This window comes from Jaculus jaculus, chromosome 5 (assembly GCF_020740685.1).
Source record: "Jaculus jaculus isolate mJacJac1 chromosome 5, mJacJac1.mat.Y.cur, whole genome shotgun sequence".
NCBI lineage: Eukaryota > Metazoa > Chordata > Mammalia > Rodentia > Dipodidae > Jaculus > Jaculus jaculus.
The window spans coordinates 81,344,747-81,362,335 of record NC_059106.1 but is presented as its reverse complement, the minus strand read 5'-3'; the positions used below and the strand labels follow the sequence as shown (position 1 = coordinate 81,362,335).

General features: G+C 41.7%; 1 pseudogene; it reads right to left on the bottom strand.

Moving 5' to 3' along the window:
- Positions 1-2,874: 2,874 nt before the first annotated feature.
- Positions 2,875-3,621, bottom strand: LOC101605957 (annotated as a pseudogene).
- Between the last annotated feature and the right edge of the window lie 13,968 nt (positions 3,622-17,589).

Sequence of the window (17,589 nt, the reverse complement as noted above, 5' to 3'; positions counted from 1 at the left end):
CCTGAATCAAACCACCACATTCTGCCCCTGGGCCCCATAAACTGATATCCGTACATGATGTAAAATACAATGCATGACTTTAAGAATCTCCACAGTTTTTCTAAATCCTAATGATGTTCAAATATTCTCATAGTCCAAAGTCTTTTTTTTTTTTTTAATTTTTTATTTATTTGAGAGCGACAGACACAGAGAGAAAGACAGATAGAGAGAATGGGCGCGCCAGGGCTTCCAGCCACTGCAAACGAACTCCAGATGCGTGCGCCCCCTTGTGCATCTGGCTAACGTGGGACCTGGAGAACCGAGCCTCGAACCGGTCCTTAGGCTTCACAGGCAAGTGCTTAACTGCTAAGCCATCTCTCCAGCCCCCAAAGTCTTTTAACTGAGCCATAATACCAAAAAGTCCTCCCCACCACACACACACACACACACACACACACACACAAAAAAAAAAAAAAAAAAAAAAACATAATGGCACAGAATAAACATTCACACTGCAAAAGATGGCATTGGGCATAGCAAAGAAATATTCAATCAATACAAGATTTAAAACAACCAGAACTAACATCAAACTCTGCAGCTCTAAAGACCAAAAACTCTAGTCAATGATAAATCTCCACGTCTAATAATTCTAACCATAACAAGTCTCTGGAGTTCCAATTCCACCTCTCGAGCTTGGCTACTCACAGCCTGGAAAACTTCAACCAGGGCTGGCAGCTTTCCCTAGCAGCCATCTCATGCTCCCAGCATCTCCACTGGGTCTCCACTGCAACCCATGGCTCATCTTTACAGCTCCATCAGGTCTCCATGCAGGCATCCAGAGAACCTGCTACACACTTCTCATGGCCATTTCCAAAACACAAGACTGTGTTGCAAATTAATGACCCTCTCTTTCCTGCATTTATTTTATTTATTTATTTATTTATTGGTTTTTTGAGGTAGGGTCTCACTCTAGCTCAGAGTGGCCTTGAACTCACGTCAATCCTCCTACCTCTGCCTCCCGGGTGCTGGGATAAAAGGCATGCACCACCACACCTGGCTTTCCTGCATTTCTTATACTCCATAATACCAGGTAGGATGCCAATTTATCAATCCAGGGGAGAATAAGCAGACTTTGAAGAACAGGACACTCCTTGAGCACTCAGGCCCCTTCAAAAACTGTGTTCTTCCTATTGCCCCAGTGCAGGTCAGCTGGCAGGATCTTAATGGCTGTAATCTCTCAAACAATTGCAGGTGAAAGGGCAGCACTATAGGCCTAAAGATTTCGTTTTGTCTGGGCCATTTACCTCTGCTCACACCAGTCCATTTCTAAGCAGTGCAACTCTGCACAACTTCTCATGACACGACCATAATAGCAAGCTTCTCACATAAACTGCTTCTAGCCCAGTCCAGGCAAAGTTCTTCCTCACCATCTGTTGCAGTCAGGTTCACATTGCTGGTAGAAATCACCAAACCAAGAGCAGCCTGTGGGAAAAAAGAAAAAGAGGTTTATTTTGGCTTACAGGCTTGAGGGGAAGCTCCACAATAGCAGGGGAAAACAATGGCATGAGCAGAGGGTGGGCATCACCTCCTGGCCAACATCAAGTGGACAACAGGAACTGGAGAGTGTGCCAAACACTGGCAAGGGGAAACTGGCTATAACACCCATAAGCCCGCCCCCACACTACATTGCTCTTAGAGGTGTTAATTCCCAAATCTCCATCAGCTGGGAACCTAGCATTCAGAATACCTAAGAACACCTGAATCAAACCACCACACCATTACAAGCTAAACCTCACTGTCCATAGTTCTTACTGCATTCAGGTCTTTTAACTCTGACCAGAATAATCCATCAAGTTGTACTTACAGCACTGCAAGGCATCTCTTAGGCCAAAGTTTCAAATACTTCCACATTCCTCTTGAAAATCAGCTCCAAAAGGCTAAAATCACATAGTCAGCCCATTCTTGGTACTAACATTACTGTTACAGTCAGGTTCACATTGCTGGCAGAAATCACCCAACCTGTCAGAGACCATGACCTGACCGCCCTAGGACAAAAGAAGAACTAACAGCCTTCATATGGCCCCTCACTGCCCTGAGGACAAAAGAGAACTAGCAGCCCTCATGCAGCCCCTCCCCCGAGAACAAACAGCTGCTCTGGGAGATGTCACAAGAGAGATTCCAGAAATACCACAAGATGCTCCAGAAGATTACGGCCAGGTGGCCCTACTTCCTCCTTCCTTGTATCCCCTACCCCTTTTTTCCCTCCTTATTGCCCTACCTGTTGGTTGATTATAAAAGAGCTTAAAAATCCAACATTAAACGAGACCTTGACAAAACCTCTGCTTGGTCTCCTTCTTCTTTCCCGCCCGTTCTTTCGGGTTGCAGCCCTCCTCGACCACCCCACGTAACATTGGCCCCGCAGGTCAGGGGCACCAACTAAGAGCAGCTTTTGGGAAGAGTGGGTTTATTTTGGCTTACAGACTCAAGGGAATGCTCCACAATGACAGGGAAAATAATAGCATGAGCAGAGGGGTGGACATAACCCAACCCCTGGCCAACATAAGGTAGACAATAGCAACAGGAGAGTGTGTCAAACACTGGCAAGGGGAAACTGGCTATAACACCCATTACCCCCCCCCCCCAACAATACTCTGCCTCCTGGAGCCTGTAATTTCCAATTGCCATCAGCTGGGGAGACTAGCACTGAAAATACCTAAGTGTATGAGGGACACCTCAATCAAACCATCACACTCTGCTGGGACTAAGGGCATGTGCCACCACCCCCAGCAAAATCACCTATTTTTAAACCAATAAACATTTATTGAATCCAAGTTATATATGTTGGGTGATCAAATATCTGAGGAGACCCAAATCCTTAATGAGTACAGATTGTTGTCAATCAATGTACTATGCCACCCAGCGGTAACCTTCTCCATAGCCTTGTCTTCTGAGCACACTGCACATGAAAACTTCTAAAGGCTGATCATTCAGTTCTTTCAGTCACACACTGCCCTTTCCTGTTGTCTGGCTATAAAAACCAAACTCTCTTCACTAATCACTTCAGATCTGTTGATCTTATTCCCAAGAATCAGTATAGGCACATTAGCAATGGTTTCATCTGTCCTTAGTGAATCAAGCTCTTTTCTCTCTCTCTTTCTCTTTTTCTTTGTTTTTCAAGGTAGAGTCTTACTCTAGCTCAGGCTGATCCAGAATTCATTCTGTAGTCTTGAACTCACAGTCATCCTCCTACCTCTGCCTTCTGAGTACTGGGATTAAAGGTGTGCAGCACCACGCCCAACTCCCAAATTCTTCTTTTGATTCTAACAGCCTCTCATGGTCTTCCCACTCAACAAGAGATACAATGCCATTGATAGCAGGAAGGTAGTTTTTCCATACTCTTTGGGTTTGAATATGTCCACCCAGATCAAAAGTTGCAAAAGTCATGCCAGCAATAGTGACTTCTGAAGTAGGATGTAATGTTGGGACATGCTGTCCACGTCTGTCATCTTTCAGCATGTACAACAGTGTTTTTCCCGCATTATCCAATCTAAGAAACACCAATTGACCAGTTTTCTTACATAATCCTAAAAACCATAGCACACTGCTGAAATTACTGTAAACCCAATCAAATATGAAGGACATATCCAAATCTCAAAGGGTCTGCAACTGGATAGAACTGATTCCCTGCTTGACACTAGCCCTGCACCCTCTGAGATTGCTCTACAAACTTTTTATTTCCTTCTTGACTTCTTCATTGACCCATTCATCATTTAGTAGTGTGTTGTTTAGTTTCCATGATTTTGTGTATGCGCTATAGCTTTTCTTGTTGTTGATTTGTAGTTTGAGCCCATTGTGATCAGACAGAGTGTAGGGAATTACTTCAATTTTCCCATATTTGTTAAGATTTGCTTTGTATCTTAATATATGGTCTATTTTTTTTTATTTTTATTTATTTATTTGAGAGCGACAGACACAGAGAGAAAGACAGATAGAGGGAGAGAGAGAGAATGGGCGCGCCAGGGCTTCCAGCCTCTGCAAACGAACTCCAGACGCGTGCGCCCCCTTGTGCATCTGGCTAACGTGGGACCTGGGGAACCGAGCCTCGAACCGGGGTCCTTAGGCTTCACAGGCAAGCACTTAACCGCTAAGCCATCTCTCCAGCCCTATATGGTCTATTTTAGAGAATGTTCCATGTGCTGCTGAAAAGTATGTGTATTCTGCAGCATTTGGATGGACTGTTCTGTAGATATCTGTTAGGTCTATTTGTTGTATGAGCTCATGTAATCCAGATGCTTCACTGTTTATATTTTCCCAGGATGAACTGTCAATTGATTAGAGTTGGGTATTGAAGTCATCTACTGCAATTGTGCTTGGTGTTATCTGTGACTTTAAATTTAATAGTGTTTGTTTGATGATATTGAAAACCCCCATGTTTGGTGCATATATGTTTAGAATTGCAATGTCCTCCTGTTGAATTGTTCCTTTAATCAATATAAAGTGACCTTCTTTACCTTTCCTCACTAATGTTCATATGAAGTCTATCCTGTCAGCTAGTAGGATAACACCACCTGCTTGTCCTAAGCCCATTTGCTTAAAATACTGTTTTCCATCCTCTCACCCTAAGATACTGTCAGTTTTTGTGGAAAGGTGAGTTTTTTGGAGGCAACAAATAGAAGGATCCTGCCTTTTAATGTTTTTATTTATTTTTATTTGAGAGCAACATATATGGAGAAAAAGGGACAGACAGAGAGAGAGAAAGAGAGACAGAATGGGTGCATCAGGGTCTCCAGCCACTGCAAACAAACTCCAGATGCATGTGCCACCTTGTACATCTGGCTTAGGTGGGTACTGGGGAATCAAGCCTCAAAGCAGGGTCCTTAGGCTTCACAGACAAGTACATAACTACTAAGCCATCTCTCCAGCCCCTGGATCCTGCCTATCAATCCAATCTGCAAGCCTGTGTATTTTGGTTGGGGCATTGAGGCCATTGATATTAATAGTTATTATTGAAAGGCATGAATTTATTCTTGTCATTCTTCTCATCTTGTAGTTCTTCCTGTTTTTCCTTTCTTCTATTAACTATTATTTGAGAATGGTTTATTTTTTTTCCTAGTTCCATATGTGTGTGCTTTTCTTCCTCTATTCCTTTAGCTTATTTTTGTTGTAGAATGTCCTTATTTCTCTATTTGGATGGATAACTTTGCTATATAAAGTAACCTTAGTTGACAGTTGTTATCTTTCAGAACTTGGAATACATCATTCCAAGCCCTTCTGGCTTTTAAAGTTTGTGTTGAGTAATCTGCTCTTATCCTGATGGGCTTGCATTTGTATGTGACTTGATTTTTCTCTCTAACTGATTTCAATATATTTTCTTTGGTTTGTGTGTTTTGTAGTCTAATTATAATATGGCGGTGAGAGGGTCTTTCCTGATTTTGTCTGTTTAGCATCCTAAAGGCTTGCTGTATTCATATTGGCATCTCTTTCACTATTTGGGGAAATTTTTCTGTTATGTTTTTGTTGAAAATATCTAATACAACTTTGGAATGAAATTATTCTCCTTCTGCTATACCCTAAATTCTTACATTTGAACTCTTCATAGTATCTCCAATGTCTTGAAATTCCCATTCATGCCTTCCTGTTAGTTTGTCTTTCTCTTTGTTGGACTGTATTAGATCTGCCACTTGGTCTTCTAGTTTAAATATTATGTCCCTCCTTTATCCATTCTACTGGTGAGACTTCCTACAGAGTATTCTGTTTGGCTTACTCTCTTTTGCCTTTCTAGTATTTCTGATTGGTATTTTTTCATTATTTCTATTTCCTTACTCATGTCTTGTATTGGCCTCCTTATTTCATTACATTGGGTTCCTGTGTTCTCTTGGGACTCCTTCAGGAGTTTATTTTCTTCTTTTAATTCTTTGGTTTCTTTGAACATAGATATAATCATTTTTTCATGTCTTTGTTAGGCATTTCATCTAAATCAGTCTCACTGGAGGTCATTTTAGATGGATTTATATTTTTAAAGATTTTTTAAATATTATTTATTTATTTATTTATTTATTTATTTATGAGAGACAGAGAAAGAGAATAGGCATGCCAGGGCCTCCAGCCACTGCAAATGAACTCTAAATGCATGCACCCCCTTGTGCATCTGGCTTACATGGGCCATGGGGAATTGAACCAGTATCCTTTGGCTTTGCAGGCATAGGCCTTAACTGATAAACCATCTCTCCAGTGCAGATTTATAATTTTTGGTGGAATTATATTATCTTAATTTTTATGTTTCTTATATTATAATGTAGAGTTTTTTTGTTTGGGTTTGGTTTGGTTTTTTTTGGTTGGGAGGTTCAAGATAGGATCTCACTCTAGCTCAGGCTGACCTTGAATTCACTATGTAGTCTCAGGGTGGCCACGAACCCATGGCAGTCCTCCTACCTCTGCCTCCAGAGTGCTGGAATTAAAGGCATGCACCACCACACCTGGCATATAATGTAGAAATTTTTGCATATTGAGTTAATTTGATACTTGGGTCTTCTAATTATCTGCAGTATCCTTAGATATGTAAATCCGCCTTTATATATCTTCAGGGAAGGAGTTTAAGGTGCCTGGTGTGGCAGATAGATAGATAGATAGATAGATAGATAGATAGATATGTGACTTGATTTTATATATATATATATCAATCAATTATATATCAATCACTCAAGAGTAACAGCAGAAGTGACCCTAGGTGTTGAGTTTGCTTGCTTTGCTTTGCAAGTTTTCTAGTAGGCTGGGTGGAGCAAATTAATGGCAAATTCTGAAATTCACCTGACCAATGTACACATTCAATCAAAACCAGACCAGAGTATTTATGCAAGAGCTGAGATTAATACGAACAGATAATATAATAAAGTCAAAGTCCCTAGGGGTGGGTGTTGCCCTACACCCTTAATCCTATGGACTTGGGGGCTGAGATTTTGGTCTGAAAGGGGTTACACATAAGCCTGGGCCCTGCTCCCAAAAATGACAGAAGAAAAAGACAAAGGCCCTAAAAATAAAAAGTGAGAGTATCATTGATATATGGACATAAACATAAGTAATTAGAGGTCAGTTTGGTGGGTATAATATATCTATTTAGCCAGACAATAGTAGTGATTCCCCCCTAGGGGTTATGACCTCCTTATCCATAGGCTTTTGATTAGGTTTTCAGTGCCATTCCCTGCAGTGGAGTGGGCCTCAAGGCCAATCACAGAGCAGTTTGTTTCCTCTAACAGACATGCCACTACTGCACCACTTGATATACTTGGCCTGGCTTGCTAGCCATAAGGCTTGCAGGGTCCACTCCTGGTTAATACCAATGATGACTTTTCTCCTCCAACAGGCTGCATAGGTCTTTCCAACATCCTGACAGCTAGTCAACAGGGCTTCTAGCTCAGTGCCAGCTTGATTTTTCTGTGTCCTGTAGTCCAAGCATGTGGAGTCTTCAGGAATAGGGTCTTACCCTCGAGTTCTGATGGGCAACCGAGAGCCTTGACAATATCTTGTAATGTTTTAGGGGCATCGTGGGCCTTTGTTTTATGTCTTTATTTATTTATTGGTTTTTCAATATAGGGTCTCTCTCTAGCTATGACTGACCTGGAATTCACTATGTAGTCTCAGTGTGGCCTTGAACTTGTGGCAATCCTCCTACCTCTGCCTCCCAAAGGCTGGAATTAAGGTGTGTACCACCACACCCAGATTTTTTTTTTTTTTTTTTTTTTGAGGCAGGGTCTTCTATATCCCAGACTGGCCTTGAATTTGCTATGAAGCCAAGGATACTTTCAATCTGATTCTCCTGCTTCCATTTCTTAAGGTGATTACAGGTATGCGCCACCATGCATGGCCTTGGCTGGAATAATTTATTTTGTTGTTCTTTTTTTTAAATTTTATTTATTTGAGAGAAAGAGACAGAGGTGGGAGAGAGAGAGACAGAGAGAGAATTGGTGTGCCAGGACATCCAGCCACTGTAAACAAACTCCAGACACATGTGCCACCTTAAGCATCTGGCTTACATGGATCCTAGGGAATCGAATCTGGTTCCTTTGGCTTTGCAGGAAAGTGTCTTAACTGCTAAGCCATCTCTCCAGCTTTCCTTTTTTTTTTTTTTTTTCTCGAGGTAGGGTTTCACTGTAACTTAAGCTGAATTCACTATGTAGTCTCAGAGTGGCCTCACACTCAGAGATCCTCCTACCTCTGCCTCCCAAGTGTGAGGATTTAAGGAGTGCATCACCACACCCTGCTTTAGTCCCTCTTTCATTTTGATATCATTATCTTTTTCCCCTATTATGATGGTTCTCTTTTTTTCTTAATTGGGTCTCACACCATATCCTAGGCTAGTCTTAAACTTGTGGCAATCCAGACACAATGATTAATCAAAACCTGTCAAAGCAGAAATCTAGAGGCTACGAAGAACTCAACATTAAATCAGACTGCCTACAGGCCTGCCATGGCTCAGGGAGCACTGTGGAAGAGGAGGTGGAAAGAGCCACACAGTGGGTAGGACTACCCTGAGACACGCCCCCGTACCCACTGCTACACCATAGGGACTGACTGAGCCTCTATGACCCCATGGTGAATACAATAACCCCACTGAGGGCCCTCAGAATAACAGGACCCAGGGCAAGGGATTAAAAGAATATAACCTGTTATAGATAAAATGAAAAATTTAAAACTGTGTGGAAATCCTCCTGCCTCATCTTCCTAAGTACTGGGAATATAAGTATGAGCCATCAGGCCCAGTTGGCTAGAGTATCTGAAAACACTCTAAGACATTCTGTCATTTCACATGTATATTCCTCATTAGAAACCTGTAACACATAGGGCTAATGTCATAACCACAACTTTATTATTATGCTCATTAAAATTAACAATGATTCAGTGACTAGTCCATGTTCAGTTGTCCCAACATGTCTTTTTTTTTTTTTTTTCCCAGGTTGGGTCTCACTCTAGCCTAGCCTAGGCTGACCTGGAATTCACTATGTTGACTCTGGCTGGCCTCGAACTCATGGCAATCCTTCCTACCTCTGCCTGCTGAGTGCTGGGATTAAAGGAGTACACCACACCTGGCCCAAAATGTCTTTGTATAGTTAGGGCCTAAAACAGATCTACATATTACATTTGGTTGCTACATCTCTTAGCTTTCCCTCTTTCTTTCTCTCAGATAAAGCCTTTTTAAAAATATTGCTTAGGGGCTAGAGAGATGGCTTAGCAGTTAAGCACTTGCCTGTGAAGCCAGAGGACCCCGGTTCGAGGCTCAATTCCCCAGGACCCACATTAGCCAGATGCACAAGGGGGCACACATGTCTGGAGTTTGCCCTGGCGCACCCATTCTCCCTCTCTCTTTCTCTCTCTCTCTCTCTCTCTGCCTCTTTCTCTATCTGTCCCTCTCAAATAAATAAATAAAAATAAACAAAAAATTTTTTAAAATATTGCTTAGTCCAGGGGTGGTGGTGCATGCCTTTAATCCCAGCACTGGGGAGGCAGAGGTAGGAGGATCATCATAAGTTTGAAGCCACCCTGAGACTACATAGAGAATTCCAGGTCAGCCTGGGCTAGAGTGAAATCCTACCTCTAAAAACCAAACAAAAAAAATTTTTAGAGCTGGAGAGATGGTTTAGCAGTTAAGGCATTTGACTGCGAAGGCAAAGGACCCACGTTTGATTCCAAATGAACCATGTAAACTAGGTGCATAAAGTGGCACATGTATCTGGAGTTCGTTTGCAGGGGCTGGAGGCTCTGGTGTGGCCATTGTCTCTCTCTCCCTCTTTCAAATAAATAAATAAATAAATAATTTGTTTATTTTCAAGAATAAAGAGAGAGAGATAATGGCCACATCAGGGCCTCTAGCCTCTGCAAACAAACTCCAGATGCATGCACTACTTTGTTCATCTGGCTTTGCATGGGTACTGGGAATCGAATGTGGGTCATTACACTTTGTAGGCAAGCATCTTAACCATTGAGCGTCTCTTCAGCCCAAATAAAGCCTTTATACTAAACTAATCTGTACTCTTGTCAGATCCTAAAACAAATGTCAGATTATTAAACAAGTGCTCAGCCAAAGAGCTGTTTATTAAATTAAGAGAAATAGACAAGCCTAAGAAAACTAATAATTTGACTAAATTAACCTGAACAAATAAGAGTATGCAATCAGAACAGAACTGTAGCTTTTAGGCAGCAACATGGGAACCAAAGGCGAGGGGATGCTCTCACTTTTAAAAAAGATATGTGCATCACAGTATGTATTCTTATTATTTAAATTCTCTATGATTTATTTATTTGTGTGTGGGTACTCATGCCACAGCATGTGTGTGGAGGTCAGAGAACAGCTTCTAGCTGTCTGTGCTCCTCTGCTTTTCTTAACTTTTTATTGGGGCTACAGAGATGGCTCAGCAATTAAGGCACTTGCATGTAAAACCTTACAACCTGGGTGCAATTCCCCGGCACCCTCAAAAAGCTGGATGCACAATGTGGCACATGCATCTGGAGTTCATTTGCAGTGGCTAAAGCCCTGGTGTGCCCATTTTCTCTCTCTCCTTCTCTCTCTTTTTTTTCTCTCTGTCTTGCTCTGCATGCAAATAAATAAAAATATGAATTTTTAAAAATATTTTTTATTTATTTGAGAGGAAGAAAGAGGGAGAACGGGTGGGCCAGGGCATCTAGTTACTGCAAATGAACTCCAGATGAATGTGCCATCGTGTGCTTCTGGATTTAAGTGGGTACTGGAGAATCGAACCTGGGTCAAAGCTTTGGCTTTGAAGGCAAGTACCTTAACCACTAAGCAATCTCTCCAGCCCAAAATATTAATTTCAAAAAAATATGTATTTGAGAGAAAGAATGAGGGAGAGGGAGAGAATGGGCACATCAGGGCCTCTAGCCACTGCAAACGAACTCCAGATGCCTGTGCATCTGACTTATGTGGGCACTGGAGAGTCGATCCTGGGTCCTTAGGCTTTGCAGGCAAGCACCGTATTTGCTAAGCCATCTCTCCAGCCCCAATATTGACTTTTTATTGACAACTTTTATAAGTACAGACGATCTACCTCTCCAACCACCCTCCTCTTTTTCCCTCCCAAATCTTCCCTCCCCTGAATTCCGTCCTTCCTAATTTGATGTTATTTTTCCACTTTCTTTCTTTGTGACATTCTTTTTTAAAAATTTTTTAATGTATTTTTTGACAGAGAAAGAGGGAGTGGGGGAGAATGTCAGGGCCTCCAGCCACTGCAAACGAACTCCAGATGCATGCGACCCTTTGTGCATCTGGCTAACATGGATACTGGGGAGTCAAACCTGGGTCCTTTGGCTTTGTAGGCAAATGCCTTAACCACTAAGCTATCCCTCTAGCCCTCTTTGTGACATTCTTACTGCTGCAAATTGCCAGGCTGCAAAGGAATGTGAGCCTAGCTGGTCTGCTTGCTTAGGATTCTCCTGGCTCTGCTTCCCATCACTGTAGACACATTGGGACCGTTTTGCATGCAGCTTGATATAGGTGCTAAAGAATTGAACCTGGGCCATCTTGGTGGGCAAGTGCCTTGAAGTACAGAACTATCTCCCCAGCCCAATTATTTCATTTAATCTCTCAAAGGTCATATAGCACCCACTTCTTTTCTTTCTTTATTTGCAATAAATAAATAGTGTGTGCCTGCACATACACGTACACGCACACACAAGAGAGACAGAGACAGAGGGACAGAGAAGATGGCATAGAAAGTCTCTTTTAGGGGCTGGGGAGGTGGCTTAGCAGTTAAAGGCACTTGCTTGCAAATCCTTCTGGCCCTGGTTTGATTCCCCAGTACCCATGTAAGCCAGATACACAAAGCAGCACATATGTGTTGAGTTCATTTGCAATGGCTATGCACATGTGTCATTCCCTGAGGAGGTCAGCGGACAACCTTGGGGCGTTGGTCTTCCCCTTCCACCTCGCTTGAGACAGGATCTCTCTTGTTTTCTACTGTGAATGTACGGCTCCCTGGCCCACAAGCTTCCAGATTCTCCCGACTCCATCTCCCCTTGCCGTAAGGATTGTAGACTGCGCACTACGTGTGTCCCGCCTCATGTGGGTTCTGGGAATCTGAGCTCAGGATGTCAGGCTGGTACAGACAGCAAGCATCTTTATTTTTCTTTTTTTTTTTTTCTTTTTCTTTTTTTTTTTTTTTTTTTTTTTTGAGGTAAGGTCTCACACTAGACCAGACTGCCCTGGAACTCACTAGGTAGTCCCATGCTGGCCTTGAACTCACAGGGATCCTCCTATCTCTATCTCCTGAGTGCTGGGATTAGGGATGTGTGTCACCACATTTGGCTTAGTTAAAAAATGGGGATTCAGCCGAGTGTAGTGGCGCACGCCTTTAATCCCAGCACTTGGGAGGCAGAGGTAGGTGGATCATCATGAGTTCGAGGCCACCCTGAGACTACATAGTGAATTCCAGGTCAGCCTGGGCTAAAGTGAGACCCTACCTCAGAAAAAAAAAAGGGGGGGGGTTCAGAAAGCCAAGTGCCACATGTTCTCCCTCATATGTGGATCCTAGCTACAGATGATTGGGCTTCTGCGTGAGAAGGAAAAAACTCAGTAGCAGAGGCCAGTAAGTTAAAAAGGAGATATAAAGGGAAGAGAAAGGAAGGGAGGGGTGTACTTAATAGGTTGGTATTGTATATATGTAAGTACAATGATTGAGATGGGGAGGTAATATGATGGAGAATGGAATTTCAAAGGGGAAAGTGGGCGGGGAGAAGGCATTACCATGGGATATTTTTTATAATCATGGAAAATGTTAATAAAAATTGAGGAAAAAACTGATTTTTTTGGCAGCAGCGGGGGGAGGGTGTGCTGGAGAGATGGCTTAATGGTCAAATCACTTCCCTGTAAAGCCAAAGGACCCAGGTTTGATTCCCCAGTACCCACGTAAGCCAGATGCACAAGGGGGCACATGCATCTGGAGTTTGTTTGCAGTGGCTGGAGGCCCTGGCGTACCCATTATCTGTCTGTCTCCTCCCTCTCTCTCTCTCTCTGCCTGCAAATAAATAAATTAAAATTTTAAAAATGTTTTGTTTTGTTTTTACTTTTCAAGGTAGGGTTTCACTCTAGCCCAGGCTGACCTGGAATTCACTATGTAGTCTCAGGGTGGCCTTGAACTCATGGTCATCCACCTATTTCTGCCTCCTGAGTGCTGGGATTAAAGGTGTGTGCCACCATGCTTGTCTTAAAAATGTTTTTATTTATTTATTTGGAATCAGACATGGAGAATGAAAAAGAAAGAGGGAGGGAGAGAGAGAGAGAATATAAGAATGGGTGTACCAGGACCTCCTGCCACTGCAAACAAATTCCTGACATATGCACCACTTTATACAGCTGGGTTTACACAGGAACTGGAGAGTCAAACCCAGGCCATTGGCTTTGTAAGCATGCACCTTTAGCCACTAAGACACCTCTCTAGTTCTCAGATAAATCTTAATCCTGCTTATGGTATTTTTGGTATACACTTAAAAAATCTTTAGGTATACAAATATTTCCACTTTTCCTGTATTGAATCTGAACATGATATTACAGTGAGGAAAGTTGTCCTCATTCTTCAGTCATTAAAAAAAATCACCTATGTTTTTTCTAATATTTGCTTGAATATTTATTTTTCAAAATATTTTTATGAGAGAGAAAAAGAGGCAGAGAGAGAGGGAGGGAGGGAGAGAGAGAATGGGCACACCAGGGCCTCTAGGCACTACAAACTAATTCCACACACACGTACCACCTTGTGCATCTGGCTTACATGGGCACTAGGGAATTGAACCTGGGTCCTTAGGCTTTGCAGGCAAGTGCCTTAACTGCTAAGCCTTTTCTCCAGTCCTATTTTTATTTTTATTTATTTATTTATATTAAAGTTCAGAGAGACTTTGTTTAAGAGAAAGAATGAAGAGATGTAAGTCTTCTGCCCACGAGAAAACAGGAGGGGATAAAACCCTATTTATTTATTTATTTATTCTGCATGTGTGTGTGTATACAGGCATGCCAGAGTCTCTTACCACCTCAAGTTTAGACACATATGTCACTTTTAGGGCCTGGCTTTGCATGAGTGTCAGGAAAATCAAATCCAGGCTGACAGGCTTTGCAAGCACCACTGTTAACCACTGAACCATCTCCCCAGCCCCATGAAGTTATAATTATTATTATTTTGCATTTAGATATAATAGCTCATTTAGAGTCTGTCCTAGTGTAAGGGATGAGAAATGGCTCCACTTAATTTTTATCCACATGGCTACCAATTATCCCAACACTTAATCAAACAGTAAATTTGCATATCTTTGAATCCATGCATTTTCTGACTGATCTATTAGTCCATTGACCAACTTCTGTACCTGTTCCATTATGCTTTAATAGAGAGGCTTTGTAAAGGGTTCATGTGTGGCAGACATAGCTTCTCACTGTTCTTATTTTTTAAGGGACTCCTGGCTAGTCTCCTGTTTATTTATTTTCCAAATTAACACTGTAATTATTTATCTGATTTCAGAGAAAAACACATAAAGCTTTTTTACTGGAATCACACTAAGTTTATAAATGTGAACTTCAAGGCAATTGGTATCTGTCTGATTTTGGATTTTCTTATCAAGGAAGCGGTTATTGGGACTGTGGATGTGGCTCAGTGGTAGAGAACTTGCTTAGTATGCACAAAGTCCCTAGTTCAATCTCCAGCATTGCAAAAAAGCTAAAGACTGTCAGGCATGGTGGTACACACCTTTAATCCCAGCACTTAGAAGGCAGAGGTAGGAGGATCGTTGTGAGTTCAAGACCAGCCTGAGACTACATGGTAAATTTCAGATCAGCCTGGTCTAGAGTGAGACCCTACCTCAAAACACAAAACAAGGACTGAAGATATGGCTCAACCATTAAGGCACTTGCTTGCAAAGCCTAAAGATCCTGGTTCAATTCCCCAGTACCCAAGTAAAGCCATATGTACAAGTGATAGATGCATCTGGAGTTCATTTGCAGTGACTGGAGGCCTTGGCACAGCCATTCTCTGTTTCTGTCTCTCTTATCTCTCTCTCTCTCTCTTTGCTTGCAAATAAATTTATAAAAATAAAAATAAAGACATAGTTGGACTTCTGGTTAAAATGGAGGAGTAGGTACCACACTAAAGCAGCCTAGGGGGGAGAAAAGCAAAAAAAAAAAAAAAAACCTCAGCAAAATACACACTTTTACTAAAAAGTGGGGTGTATAGGAAATTGGAAATGGCAGTGGAGAAGTAGGAGAGATCCAGAGCATCCAGAGCCCACACAAGCCGGCAGAAGCAGCTCCGTGGCAGTGGTGGCCAGATACACCAGAAAACCACCAGGCTTGGCTTGAGTTGCAGGAAAAGCCAGGTGAGGGGATTTTCCACTCACACCGGAGCTCTCGGCAAACTCAAGAAACGTGAAGGAGCACATCAAAAGGTAGAAGAACATGTGGACCAGCAAGAGAACTAGAGCAGCAGCGGCAGCCTCCCCTCCCCCACCACCAGTGCCCAGCTCCAGCAAACAGAGCAGCAGTCCCAGGACCTGGCCACGCCAACTTGAACCAACAGCACGACCCAAGCATGAGCAGAGGTAACTGGGATTACACCAGGGAAGGGTCTCACCTGGTCACAAGCTGACTTGGAACCCTCAACAGATGAGAAATCTTAACCTCCTCATTGTCAGGATTAAGGGTGTGGGTGGGGCACCACAGACCCTAAGGGACAGTTAGAGGATCTGATTGTCATAATACCAACTCTTGGATAAATACTCTGAGAGTCTTGAGAGCCACACCTAACGCCCTTAAGCTCCTATGCTGAAGTTATATAACATCAGATTATCTGATAAATCTAATAATTCCCAGCTAACTAGAAAATCCAATCATTGAATAATCCAGGATGCAAAAATATATACATTATAACACAAGAAACACCAAAAATAAAGACAATATAAATCCACCAAAAAGTATTAATACATCAGAAATGGCGACCAGTGAGAACAAGTTAGAGGAAATGCCTGAGAAAGATTTCAAAAGAATGATTATAAATATGTTCAAAGAAGTCAAAGAAGAAATCAAAGAGGAAATCAAAGGAATCAAAGAAAACATAGGATACCAATTTAATGAAATAAAGAGGTCAATACTAGACATAAATAAGGAAATAGAAATAATAAAGAAAAATCAGTTAGAATTACTAGCAATCAAGAACACAGTTAATAAAATAAAAAACTATGTAGAAAATCTCACCAATAGAATGGATGAAGGAGAGGACAGAATATCTAAGCTAGAAGACCAGGTGGCAGATCTAATACAGTCCAACAAAGAGAAAGACAAACTAATATAAAAGTATGAGTGGGAATTTCAAGATATTCAGGACACTATGAAAAGATCAAACATAAGAATTCAGGGCATTGTAGGAGAAAAATTTCACTCCAAAGGCATAGTAGCTGTCTTCAACAAAATCATAGAAGAAAACTTCCCCCAAATTGGGAAAGAGATACCAATGCAGATACAGGAATCCTTTAGAACCCCAGCCAGACAAAACCTGGAAAGAACCTCTCCTCGCCATATTATAATCAAACTACCAAACACAAAAACCAAAGAAAAAATATTGAAAGCAGTCAGAGAGAAAAATCAAGTTACCTACAAAGGCAAGCCTATCAGGATTACAGCAGATTACTCAACACAAACTTTAAAGCCAGAAGGGCATGGAGAGATGTATTCAAAGTCCGTAAAGATAACAACTGTCAACCAATGTTACTTTATCCTGCAAAACTATCCATTCAAATAGACAGAGAAATAAGGATATTCCAGGACAAAGGCAAGCTAAAGGAGTATTTGAAGACAAAACCAGCTCTACAGAAAATACTTGAAAGATTCCTGCATGGTGAAGAAAAAGAAAAGCACATATATAAGGAACCTGGAAAAAACAAACAATACTCAAATACTAGTTAACACAAGAAAGCAAAGGTAGAACCGGAAGAACTACAAAAAATGGCAAAAATGAATACACACCTTTCAATATTATCTCTTAATAACAATGGCCTCAATGCCCCAACCAAAAGGCATAGGTTCGCAGACTGGGTTAAACAGCAGGATCCTTCAATTTGTTGCCTCCAAGAAACCCACCTTTCTACAAAGGATGGACACTATCTTAGGGAGAAAGGTTGGAAAACGGTGTTTCAAGCAAATGGACCTGAAAACAAGCAGGGGTTGCTATCTTAATATCTGACAAGGTAGACTTCAGTCCAGCATTAGTAAAGAAACATAAGGAAGGTCACTATATATTGATTAAAGGCACCCTCCAACAGGAAGACATTACAATCCTAAACATATATGCACCTAACATGGGGCCCTCCAAATTCATCAAACAAAAGCTGTTAGAACTAAGGTCACAGATAACACCAAACACAGTGGTAGTGGGTGACCTTAACACCCCACTCTCATCAATTGACAGGTCACCCCGGGAAAAAATAAACAGAGAGGCATCCTGACTCAATGAGGTCATAGAAGGAGTGGACCTAACAGATATCTACAGGACATTTCATCTAAATGCTGCACAATACACATTCTTTTCAGCAACAGATGGAACATTCTCTAAAATAGATCATATATTAGGACAC